This window comes from Felis catus, chromosome X, assembly GCF_018350175.1.
Source record: "Felis catus isolate Fca126 chromosome X, F.catus_Fca126_mat1.0, whole genome shotgun sequence".
Classification (NCBI taxonomy): domain Eukaryota; kingdom Metazoa; phylum Chordata; class Mammalia; order Carnivora; family Felidae; genus Felis; species Felis catus.
Window position 1 is genome coordinate 118,103,969 of NC_058386.1, and position 12,919 is coordinate 118,116,887.

The 12,919-nt window shown below is 42.1% G+C and overlaps 1 long non-coding RNA gene across 1 annotated transcript in view; it reads right to left on the bottom strand.

Annotated features, from left to right (window-relative positions):
- Window positions 1–8,707: 8,707 nt before the first annotated feature.
- The window catches only part of LOC123383260, a 73,754-nt gene continuing 69,542 nt past the window's right edge, over window positions 8,708–12,919 (bottom strand). The window contains exons 2-3 of the long non-coding RNA XR_006592825.1: window positions 10,500–10,658; window positions 8,708–10,053 (exon numbers count right to left, since the gene is read on the bottom strand). This is a non-coding gene — a long non-coding RNA (uncharacterized LOC123383260). The remainder of the gene's footprint in view (window positions 10,054–10,499; window positions 10,659–12,919) is intronic.

Sequence of the window (12,919 nt, forward strand, 5' to 3'; positions counted from 1 at the left end):
ATCTCGCGGTTGACCAGTTCGAGCCCGGAGTCGGGCTCTGTGCTGACAGCTCAGAGCCTGGAGCCTGCGTAGGATTCTGTCTCTTTCTCTCTCTGCCCCTCCCCCGCTCATGCTCTGTCTCAAAAATAAACATTAAAAAATATATTTTTTAAACCTTTTTCCTTAGTTCTGGGGTAGCCAGGAGTGTCCGAGGAATATCGCACATTCCACGGTGAGGGGTCGGGGGTGCCAGCCCGGATCTTGCCCTCAGCTTGCCCCAAGCTCCCTCATCACCTAAGCACGTTTATATCCTAGCAAATCCTCCCAGCAGTAGGAAGCAGGGTCTGGTTCCAGTGTTGCCAGTGACACAACAAGAAACTTGGTTGCCAATGAAACACAGTTACCGATGAGGACGCGTAAGGCAAGCTGACAGGCCGCAAACACACGCCCCTCCCGCTGCCCCAGGTGGGGCGCGTGTGATAGTCCTCTGCACTCCTGCCTGCCCAAGAACAAAGGAAAGGGGCAAACAAATGGTTAACTGATAGAGATCACAGTCCTGCAGGACCTAAGCCTCCATCACCCCTCCACAGTGATGTGGGAAACAAAGGCAGAAGGAAATGGCAGATAGAACTCAATTGCCTTATAACCTGCAGCCCATTGACAATTCCTTGAGGCCAGCAGAGTAAATGTTTCTCCAGGAACTCCTTTCTGTCTTAATGCTAATGATTTGCTACGGGGGGGGGGGGGGGGGGGGGGACAACCTTCCCTTGACAATAGCTAAGCCTCCACTATCCTGGGAGTCTTCTTTAGCATATGAAAATCTCCCTGGAAACTTCCCCTGGACTTTACCTCCCCCAACCCCATAGTATGTAACCAGTGTCTCTTCATGGTCCGGTCCCCACGCTTCAATAAAATCACCTTTTTCTTCAAGAATTCTTTCTTGGCCGTGGGCTCCAGACCCCACGAACCCCACTGTCACTGCCCCCCCCCCCAAAGAAAAGCTCATCAGTTGCCTTCTGTTTTAAGAACAAGACATAAGAAACGTTTCCCTGAAGCCTGAACACTACTGGTAACACGCCTGCTTCTTGGGTGCCCATGTCAAGTTACAAGGCCACCAATGCCTCACCAACCAAGACTATTTATTAAAATACTCTGGGGAATTTTTTGATAATACAGTAAACTAATCGCCGTTTAAACTGTTTTAAGAATGCTTTGGGGCGCCTGGGTGGCTCAGTTGGTTGAGCGTCCGACTTCGGCTCAGATCATGATCTCGCAGTTTGTGGGTTCAAGCCCCGCGTCGGGCTCTGTGCTGACAGCTCAGAGCCTGGAGCCTGCTTCCGATTCTGTGTCTCCCTCTCTCTCTCTGCCCCTCCCCTGCTCACACTCTGTCTCTCTCTCTCTCCATAATGAATAAACATTAAAAAAAAAAAGAATGCTTTAGGGTATTTTTATTATTGTATTTTATTATAAGAATTATTATTCCTTATTATAAAAATAAAAAACAATTCTGTGAAAAATAAAATTTTCTCTTAGGACTGAATTAAATTGAAATACAATTTAAACCCTGATAGAACATTAGAAATCACCTAGTTAAAATCCTCCTCATTTTTCCTATTAGAAAACTAGCCCAGGGGTGCGTGGGTGGCTTGGTGGGTTAAGCGTCTGACTCTTGGTTTCAGCTCAGGTCATGATCTCCCAGTGGCTCATGGCATTGAGCCCCGCGCCAGGCTCCATGCTGACAGAGCAGAGCCTGCCTGGGATTCTCTCTCCCTCGCTTTTCTGCCCCTCCTCTGCTCGCTCTCTGGCTCTCTCTCAAAATAAACAAACATTAAAAAAAAAAAAAGGGGGGGACGCCTGGGTGGCTCAGTGGGTTAACTATCCAACTCTCGATTTTGGCTCAGGTCCTTATCTCACAGTTTACGTGGGTTCGAGCCCCACATCAGCATGGAGCTTGCTTGGAGAACTCTCTCTTCCTCTCTATCCATCCCTCCTTCGTTCTGTCTCTCTCTCTCTCTCTCTCTCTCAAAATAAATAAATAAACTTTAAAAACGAAACAGAAACAAAGAAAAATGGCCCAGAGGAGGGAACAGACTTGCCCAATGCTTCACACTTTAAAAGCAACAAAACAGGAATGCAGTCTTATCACCTGACTTCTAGGCTCATCATCAATGTCTCTTGATCACTGATACAGTAGGTTGGCAAAATCAAGTGCAACATTTAGAAAAATGCAGGGATTTTTATCAAATTATAAGAACGAGTACTTGAAACAAACAGGTTTTCTACAATCTGAATGTCGTATTTTCTTACTTTCTCTTAGTCTAATGTGTTCTTAATTTAATCTGAGGAAACAGTATACCACAGGGATGGATTTAGTAAAAATTTTAATGAATGACAGTAGACTCCAATAAAACAAAATAAAGTAAAATCCCAAAATAACTTCAAATGTTGAAAAGTACTTGGATAAAAGAGGAAATTTAGAGCTGAAATTTTTTTTATAGAATTTCAATTAAGTTTGACAGCTGTTTCATTACCAGCTTTTATTCATTGTAATAATACATTGTGAAATGATAATCCTTTTCAAAAAAAAAAGACTCCTATAATTTAGGTAATAAGATCCTCACATAAAATCTGAAAAATTTTTAATATCATTATTTCCTCACTTTTGCAGTGACTTTCATGGAGAATGTTAAGAAAAAATATATAACTAAAATGTGGAAAGAAGAAGACAATTTAACTATGATGAATAACCAAATTACATAATAACTGGTGGGAGAATTTGAGCTCATTTATTGAATCACAAAGGTTTTCCAAGGTAAAAGGCAATTAATTAGTCTGAATAGTTATAAAAATAAGATTTAACCTCAGGTTCAAGCGAATGCTTAAAGAAACAGTATTGGCAGCACAGATTTATGATTGGATGGAAAGTACTAGAATAAATGCACCAATTTTAACATCTGAAACAACAAATCACGACACTGGAACCACAGCAGTGTAGACATAGGAAGACACAGAGAGCATAATTTTATGGACCAGAATGGGAAATAAAGACAACTTACCAAAGAGAAAGCACAAAAACAGTGTCAAAACCAGAGAACAGAAACATTCATTAAATTAAAAGAATAGCATGAACTTTAATCAATTCAGATACAGTAACGCAATTGTCAAGTGTACTACAATCAGATCCCTACTTTAAGTACGATCTGAATTACCAACCAAAAATGAAAAAAGAAATGGATCATACTATTTCTGAAGATAGCTTTCAAGCTGTCAGTTAGCAACGTTGAGATGCATTTTTGAACAAGGCAACACTTTATATTAAAACCGTTCTCCTAAGGATTTGTTAAAACTGCTCCTTAGTCAAGTCATAAATTCTAGATCTTACCCAACTGTACACAAAATTTCAGTTTGCTCAGGGATGTGACCAACTCACCACTGGGGTTTCCTATACTTCACCACTGGGGCTGGGAGAATGACGCCATGACTATGGTTCCCAACTGGAAAGCCCTAGTTCTGACATTATGCAGTGAAATCATCAAAAAATGTCTCCAGGGGCGCCTGGGTGGCTCAGTCGGTTAAGCGGCCTACTTCGGCTCAGGTCATGATCTCGCGGTCCGTGAGTTTGAGCCCCACGTCGGGCTCTGTGCTGACAGCTCAGAGCCTGGAGCCTGTTTCAGATTCTGTGTCTCCCTCTCTCTGACCCTCCCCCGTTCATGCTCTGTCTCTCTCTGTCTCAAAAATAAATAAACATTAAAAAAAAATTTTTAAAAAAAATGTCTCCACATTTAGACCAGATTTTCAATTCTTCCTTAGTGTCACTGTCTTTGTTCTGAAGTGATGATGCAATTATTTTTAAAAATCCTTAAGTATTATCACTGGTTTAAAAAAAAGTAGAAAAATAAAGATACAAGTATTGATGAGTAATGAGAAGCCTAGAGCTCATTATTCAAAATGATAAAAGAAAATCGTCATACATGCCGAAAGCTGTGATGCTCCACTTTTAGATGCTTATTGTATTAAATTGAATAAAAGGAAAATAAGACATGAAAAATGCAATACCCTATGCAAAAATTAACACAGAATCAATCATAGACATAAATCTTAAAATGTGGAACTATAAAACTTTGAGAAAAATATGGGAGAAAATCTACATGTCCTTGGGTTGGGTGATGAGTTTTCAGATGCAACACATAAAGCATGATTGATGAAAGAAAAATCATGTAAGTTAGACTTAATTACAGCTAAAAACAAACAACAACAACAAAAAACAACCTCGGGGCACCAGGGTGCCTCAGTCAGTTAAGCATCGGACTTCAGCTCTCGTTACGATCTCACTGTTCGGGGGTTCAAGCCCCACGTTGGGCTCTGTGCTGACAGCTCAGAGCCGAGCCTGCTTCAGATTCAGTGTCTCCCTCTCTCTCTGCCCCTCCTCCTCTTATGCTCTCTCTCTCTCTCTCAAAAATAAATAAACATTAAAAGTTAAAAAAAAAACTTTTCTGTATAAAAGATGATGTTAAAAGAATGAAAAGACAGGTCAGCCTTACAAATAGCACTGCCAAAACACATATCTGATAATGGACTGTTAACAAAAATATACAAAGGACTCTTAAAACTCTACAATAACAAAACAAATTTAGGGACCCTGGGTGGCTCAGTGTCCGACTCTTGATTTTGGCTGAGATCATGATCCCTGGGTGGGGGATCAAGCCCCACGTCGGGCTTAGCACCAAGTGTGGGGCCTGCTTGGGATTCTGTCTCCATCTTTCTGCCCCTCCCCCACTCATGCTCTTTGTGCTCATGCACACACTCTCTCTCTCTCTCAAAATAAACAAACATTTAAAAAAGGGTGGGGGGGGTGCGGAGAGGTGCCCGGGTGGCTCAGTTGGTTAAGTGTCCAACTCTTTGTTTCAGTTCAGGTCATGATCTCACGGTTTGTGAGACTGACCTCCATGTTGGTCTCCACACTGACAGCACAGAGCCTGCTTGGGATTCTCTCTCTCTTTCTCTCTCTCCCTCTCCCTCTGCCCCTCCCCTTCTCTCTCTCTCTCTTTCAAAATAAATAAAGTTATAAAAATCAAGAAATAAACAAGGGGGGTGGCAAAGATCTGAACAGACGCTTCACCAAAGAAGATACACAGATGGCAAGTAAGCCTAGAAAACTTTGCTCAATATCATCTGTCATTAGAGAAATACAAATTACAACAACGAGATACCACTCCACACCTGTTAGAATGGCTAAACTTAAAAAATTGTCACCACCGACTGCTGCAAAGTACATGCAGTGACTGGAAGTCCCATTTATTACTCACAGGAGTGCCAACGGCACGGCCACTTTGGAAGACACTTTGGCAGATTCTTAAAAAGCTACACTTAGTCTTATCATACAATCCAGCATCTGTGCTCCGAGGTATTTACCCAAATGAGTTGAAAACTATGTGCACACAAAAACCTGCCGAATGTTTATATGAGCTTTATTCATAATTACCAATAACTGGTAGCCCCCATGATCTCCTTCAATAGGGGAATGGATAAAGAAATTGCAGTACAACCATACAATAGAATATTATCCAGCAATAAAAAGGAATGAGCTATCAAGTCAGCCAATGTCACTGGATATAGCTTGGGCTTCTTACAATGAAGACATTTCTTCGGAGAGAGGTCTAGCCCGACTGAGATTCTCTACTCTCATCTTTGTAGGAGTATGTCATGCTCTTCATCTCAAGCCTAAAGAGAACTGGAGGACATGTGGGTCCCGCAGTGGGGGACCACCAAAAGCAGGAATCGAATTGATGTTCTTGGAAATCTAGAGGGCTGAAGATGAGCTAATTGCTTTCATGGCAGAATCAATGGAATGTTCTCGAACTGGAATCTGCCTACACTACTAGGTTGCAAAACTTACCCAGCATTCCACATGGGCCAGGTGTGGACCCCAGGTGAGAGGAAACCAGAGGGTAATTACAAAATACTTAGGTTGGATGGTCATCACTAAACGGCAAAATAAGAAATGAAAAGTATAATATCTGAAATGGAAAGAGAAAAAAAAATAAATGTATTTATTGATCCAAGAAGCTCTGTCAACTCCAAGGAGGAAAAATACATCAAGAAGCACACCACAGTCACACTGCTAAAAAGCAAAGACAAAAAGCAAATGTGAAAAACCACCAGAATAAAGAGATATATAAACAGTGATAGAAATGAAGAATGATTATCATCCAAAACAAAAGGAAGCCAGAAGACAATGTAGCAATACAGTTAAAATCCTGAACCAAAGGACAGAGGGGAAAAAAAAACCCCAAAACTACAGGATTATTGCAACATGTTCTAAAGTAATACCTGATAAAGTTCAGCACTTCAGAATGAAAGCAAAAACTCAGAAAGTTAAAATAAAAAAAAAACAAAAAACTTTCTTGATGGGGAAAAAAACACTCCCAAATCCTCTAGTAAGTATTTTATTTACTAGCCATTAACTTTGGGATCTAAAATAAGAAAAGAAGCTCACTGTCAAACCCAGCACAGCAGTTCTTTGCCATCAGTCAAAGAAAGGAGATGCTTATGGATTTTAAGTGAAGCAACATACCCGTCATAATCCGTCACAATAGGATGATCTACACAGAGACACCACAGCTCAGAGCCTGGGGCCTGCTTCGGATTCAGTCTCCCGCTCTCTCTGCCCCATCCCCACTCATTCTCTGTCTCTCGAAAGGGAATAAATGTTAAAAAAAAAAAAAGTTTTTTTAAATTAAAAAAAAAAACGAACTTTATAAAACCAGTAAGACATTTCAGCAAGGTTACCAGATAAAATACTAATTTATACCAATGAATCGTTTTCCTTTACAGCAACAATAATAGACAAATTATAGTTAAGGAATTAAGGCACCATTCGTAACAGTAACAAAGTTATGATGTATCTAAAAATTAACCCAGTAACTTCCTAAGACTCATGTTCGGAAAATTGCACAACTCCAGAAATACCTCACAAATGATATGAGCAGAGGTGCCTGGCTGGCTCAGTCAGTAGAGCATGTGAGTCTTGATCTTGGCCCGAGTTTTGAGCCCCATGCTGGGTGTACAGATTATTTTTTAAAAAATAAAATGTTAAAAAAAAAAAAAAGATGTGAACAAATGGAGAAAAATGCCGTGTTCATGGATTTGATAATTTAATATTGTAACTATAACTCTCCCTCAAAATAATCTATGAATTCAATACAATTCTAGTATTAATTCTACCAGAATTTATGTAGGCATCAACAAATGCATTTCTTTCTCTTTACTAATCCTATATTTTGTTAATCTTCTTTTTTAAAAAAAGATTTTATTTTCAAGTAATCTCTACACCCAACGTGGGGCTTGAATTTATAATCCCAAGATCGAGAGTCATATGCTGTACCAACTGAGCCAGTCAGGCGCCCCTATTTCGTTAACCGTCTTCCGTGAGTTCCTGGGCCCAATTCCAGTGTGTCTGTGGAGGCTTCCCCACTATCAACAAGCAATTCTTGGGCACCCTGCTAGTGTCCAAAAGGTCAACTCAATTCTATCACTATCTACTAGGAGACGGCATCAGATGCCACAGGTAAAGGACTCAGTCCGCCAAGACCACCCTCCACTTCAGAGGCCAATCACAAGCCCAGGTTGATAATGATGCTTCTGAATGGCCAGCTACACATTGAAGGTTCCAAAGACCCCCTGCAACTAAGGATGCTGCTCCCTACACCACATCACTCCTGTGCTTCTGACCCACTGGCTAGAAATCAAAGGTTCCCATCACTTCCTCTTTGGATTCGACTGATGAGCTAGAGGAGCTGACAGAACTCAAGGAACTCATTTACTCACTAGGTTACTAATTTATTACAAAGGATATTAAAGGACACGAACCAACAGCCAGATACATAGGGCAACGTCCCAAACAAAGGAACTTCTGTCCTCAGAGAGTTCGGGGCCTAGCATGGTGGCCCACAGAAATGTTCTGATTCCCCAACCCAGAAACACCCACTCCTTTCCTTTTGGGTGTTTATGGAAGCTTCATTACATAGGCATGATTGATTACATCACTGACTGCTGCTGATGGATTAAACCCCTAGCCCCTCTCCCCTCCCTGGAAATCAGGGGGTGGGACTGAAAGTTCCCTCTGGTCATGGTTGGTGCCCCTGGCAACGAGGCCCCATCTTTGGGTGCCTTCCAAATTTCATCTTATTAACAAAAACCCAGTCAGGGTGGAAAGGGGCACTATGAATAACAAGACACCCAGTTCGCTTTTATGGCTCTAAATTATTTTCAGGAACTAAAAACAAGAGACCAAATATTATGACAAAAGACGCTCCTATCACCCTTGGCACTCAGGAAATTTCAAGGGTTTTGCAAGTTATGAGCCAGGAACTATGGAGGAAGACCAAATCTATATGTATATATAGATTTCCCAGAACTCACAATATATTTATTTACTATACAGTATTAGTATTTTGTTATACTAATACCCAGTAGATATTAGAATGTAATGGAGAAGCAGGTTGTCTTATTAAGAGCACTGTTGTTGTTGTTTCTTTTAATGTTTATTCATTTTTGACAGACAGAGACACAATGCGAGTGGGGCAGGGGCAGAGAGAGAGGGAGACACAGAATCCGAAGCAGGCTCCAGGCTCTGAGCTGTCAGCACAGAGCCCGATGCGGGGCTCGAACCCACAAGCCATGAGATCGTGACCTGAGCCAAAGTCGGACGCTTTAACCGACTGAGCCACCCAGGTGCCCCAAGAGCACTGGCTCTTGAGCCACATTATCTGGGTTCAAATCTACTTTCTCTAGTACCTAGTTATATGACTTGTGCAAGTTACTTAACTTCTCTTTCTGTGTCTGTTTCCCATCCAGTTGTATGGGGATGAACAGTACCTACCTCATCCATTGTTGTGAGAACTAAATAAGTTTTGACAGGTAAAGTACTTAAAATGGTATGTAAGTATCAACTATTATTAATTTCACTACCACTGTGGCACAGTAACAGAATCGTGTAGTCCTGGCACATAAACACAAAATAATAGACGAAAAGAGAGATCAGAAGCAGATTTCTGATGAAGGTCATGTCGCACATCAACAGGAAAAAGTTATTTAGTACATGGCACTGAGAAAACTGACCCATAATGTGGAATAATGACATAAATGTGAAAGGGAAGTTAATAGAGGTAAGCAAATGAAGGGGTTTTTTTTCACCTTAATATCAGTGGAACTCTTCTTCAGCAAAACCCAAAAACCACTGAGCATAATGTTTACAAATAAAACCTTTATTTAACTATATCAAAATGGAAGATTTCTGGTCAGTGAAGGGAACCAAAGACAAATTTACCAGCCGGGTGAAGGGCTGAAAGAAGATGTTTGTAGCATATGAAACTCACAAGGAATATTTAAAGTATACGTGGATCGAGGCGCCTGGGTGGCTCGGAGGGCTAAGTGTCCAACTCTCGCTCTCCGCTCAGGTCATGATCTCATGGTTTGTGAGATCGAGCCCCACGTCAGGCTCTGTGCTGACAACACGGAGCCTGCTTGGGATTCTCTCCACCCCCCCTCGCACGTGCATTCTTTCTTTCTCTCTCAAAATAAATAAATAAACCAAAAGGTAAATAAATATACAGGGAGCTCGTGCAAACTGACAAGAAAAAGACATAAAATGTAATAGAAAAATGGGCAAGAGATACAAGAGACAAACCGACGGATGATAACAGATACATGGAGAGACATGTCAGTCTCAATGTACAGTCAAACGATGCTACACCACCTGAGCGACGCCAATCAGACTGGCAAAAATGAAAAGTGGGATAATATCATGCCTTAGAGAGGGTGTGGGAAGAAGAACACTGTCACGCCTTATTGAGAGAAGGGAAGCGTGAACAGCCCCGCTGGAGGGCAAGCGTGAAAGGGTCTGGTGACATGAAACGTGAGTACGCCCAAGGCCCCGGCAATCCCGTCCCTGCTCATATGCGCTGGGGAAATCTCCGTGCGTCTCACATCTGCTCGTTAAACTACACGTAGGAGCGTGCTTATCACTGTGTTGGTTGTGGATCTGGCGTACGGATGAGCCTAAGTGTCCATCACCTGAGGGAAGATGAAGACGGTGTTGGGATGCCAGTCGGCGCTCCGAAGCAAAGAACTGTACACATGGCATGAATGAATCTCAAAAATGAAGTGTCGAATAAAAAAAAAACTAAAAGCAAAACAAGTTACACAGCACAGTACCGTTTGTATTATGGTTTTCCAGAGCAACCGAACCAACAGCACATACAGAAATCTGTATGAGAAGAGATTTATTAGGAGAGCCTGGGTGGCTCAGTCAGTTAAGCATCCGACTCTTGGTTTCGGCTCAGATCATGATCTCCCCAATGTCAGTGGGGAGCCCACTTGGGATGCTCTCTCGCTCTCTCTCTCTCTCCCTCTCTCTCTGCCCCTCCCCTACTGATGCTCTCTATCTCTCTCAAAATAAATAACATTTTAAAAACTCAAAAAAAAAAAAAAAAAGAGATGTATTGCAAGAATTGACTCACGGGATTATGGGGGCTGAGAGGTCCCACGATCTGCCATGTGCAAACTGGAGAACCTGGAAAGCCAGTGGCTTGATTCAGCTGGAGTCCGCAGGCCTGAAAACTGGAAGGCCTGGGGTATCGATCTCAGTCTAAGTCTGAAGGCCTGAACACCAGGAGCACCTATGACAGAGCAAAAGATGGATGTCTCAGCTCAAGCAAAGAATGAATTTACCCTCTCCTGCCTTTTCGGGCCATCCAAGCCCTCAGTGGTTAGCAGGACTCTCCTTTATTCAGTCCACGGACTAGTCTTTCAGACTGCAATGCTACTCTCTTCTGGATACACCCTTCTAGACACATCCAGAAATGACCTTACTTAAGCTTTTAGGAGCGTAGTAGCCTAGTCAAGTTAACACATGGAAATAATCATCACTCTATTCATACACAATTTTACAAATACAAACAAGCGTTGTAGCAAATGATTAAAAACGAGGGCTTGTGTGCTGGAAGGGAATGGGTCAGGGACCAGGGAGAAAGAGGAAAAAATACATTAGAGGGAGGGGAGAGCTTTGCCTGATCCCGTGCCCTGAAGTGAGCGGGAGGATCTGATCCACTCGCTGCACCTCAAGAAAGGTATAACTGGCAGGTACGCGAGAGAGAGAGAGACCACTGAGAATGCCCACCCAGCCACCCCCACACGTTATATATTCCCCGTGCCGTTATTTATCCTACGCATTCCAAGTTTTCAGCTACGCGCTCTGCGTAAAAGCAGAAGCCTGACATTACCGCGACGGGTGGGTGTTCCTACACTCTTTTTACTAAAAACCTCGGCACTCAGAAAAGTCAACTGGCCCAACGTCTCTCAGAGGAGAAGAGTGGCAGAGCCTGGCAGTTAACCTGAGGCTGAGCACTTCTCCATGAAGCTACGGTCTCCCAGGACAAAGACAGCTCGATACGATTCACTTGTTTACTGGTGTTACACTCAGTTTTGAGTGTATGGTCTTCCAAGCGCCTAATAACGGGCTGTCGTCTCACATCTATGAACCCAATTCATCGTCAACCTTTTCCTTTCACAACTGTTTGGAGAAATGGGCAAAGTTGTTCTTTCACATTCCTATTTTATCGTCAAGGAGGCTGATGCCCAGGGTTGGAGAAAGGAGTCAGAAGTCTTAAGTCTGAGTCGTTTGATGAGGAAAATCAGTGAAAAGTAATGCTTTCAAAGTACGGAACACCGGGGCGCCTGGGTGGCTCAGTCAGTTAAGCGGCCGACTTCCGCTCAGGTGGTGATCTTGTGGTCCGTGAGTTCGAGCCCCGAGTCGGGATATGTGCTGACAGCTCGGAGCCTGCTTCGGATTCTGTGTCTCCCTCTCTCTCTGCCCCTCCCCTGCTCGCACTCTCTCTCTCTCTCTCTCTCTCTCTCTCTCAAAAATAAATAAACGTTTAAAAAATTTTTAAAAACACAAAATATGAAACATATTTGCTCATGAGCCTAGCAGTGGATGTGTATGCAGTACATAGGATGTTCAATTAATCTGTTCCATACATTTATTAAATTTGATAACCATGTTCCTTCTTATCCTGAGGGAATTGTTACCAGAAAGTGCCAGACAGTGAACATTTGATCAGTGCTGCTAAATCCACGCCCATAATCTGCCTGTTCTTCAGATCAGCAGCTTCTAATCAAATTTAATTGTCAAATACAATTCATGTGATACTTTCAGGTTCATTTCACTACAAATAAATTTCAAGAAGTGTTTTCTGGTGAGACTAATTGTCCTTTACAGAATCACCCTCTTGACAGACAGCATTACACATGCAATTTCATCAGTAACTACTAACATTTGGGCAGTTAACATTTTTCTCAGCTTAAATTTGTACATTTTTCAATATTTTATTACCTACAGTCAGCCAAAAGAAAGAAAAATGAACTTGCTTCACTATTTACACTTCTGGAGCACATTCTCGAATGTATGCCATTTATTCCCATAAATCCTAGTAGGACAAGATATTAACAAATTTGGCCTGCCTAAAAACTTGAATATAAAGATGATACGGCAAACTGGAAACAAGGCTGAGAATTAGCCAACAAAAATCATACTAAATGAGACAGTCCGAGTATAGTAAAGAAAATCATATTACTTTTATTTTTTTTTAATTTTTTTTTAACGTTTATTTATTTTTGAGACAGAGAGAGACACAGCATGAACGGGGGAGGGGCAGAGAGAGAGGGAGACACAGAATCGGAAGCAGGCTCCAGGCTCTGAGCCATCAGCCCAGAGCCGGACGCGGGGCTCAAACTCGCGGACCGCGAGATCGTGACCTGAGCTGAAGTCGGACGCTTAACCGACTGAGCCACCCAGGCGCCCCAGAAAATCACATGACTAATTCGTCATTCATCATTCCTTCTGATGAAATCTGCACTAATTTACACATATAAAAGCTGT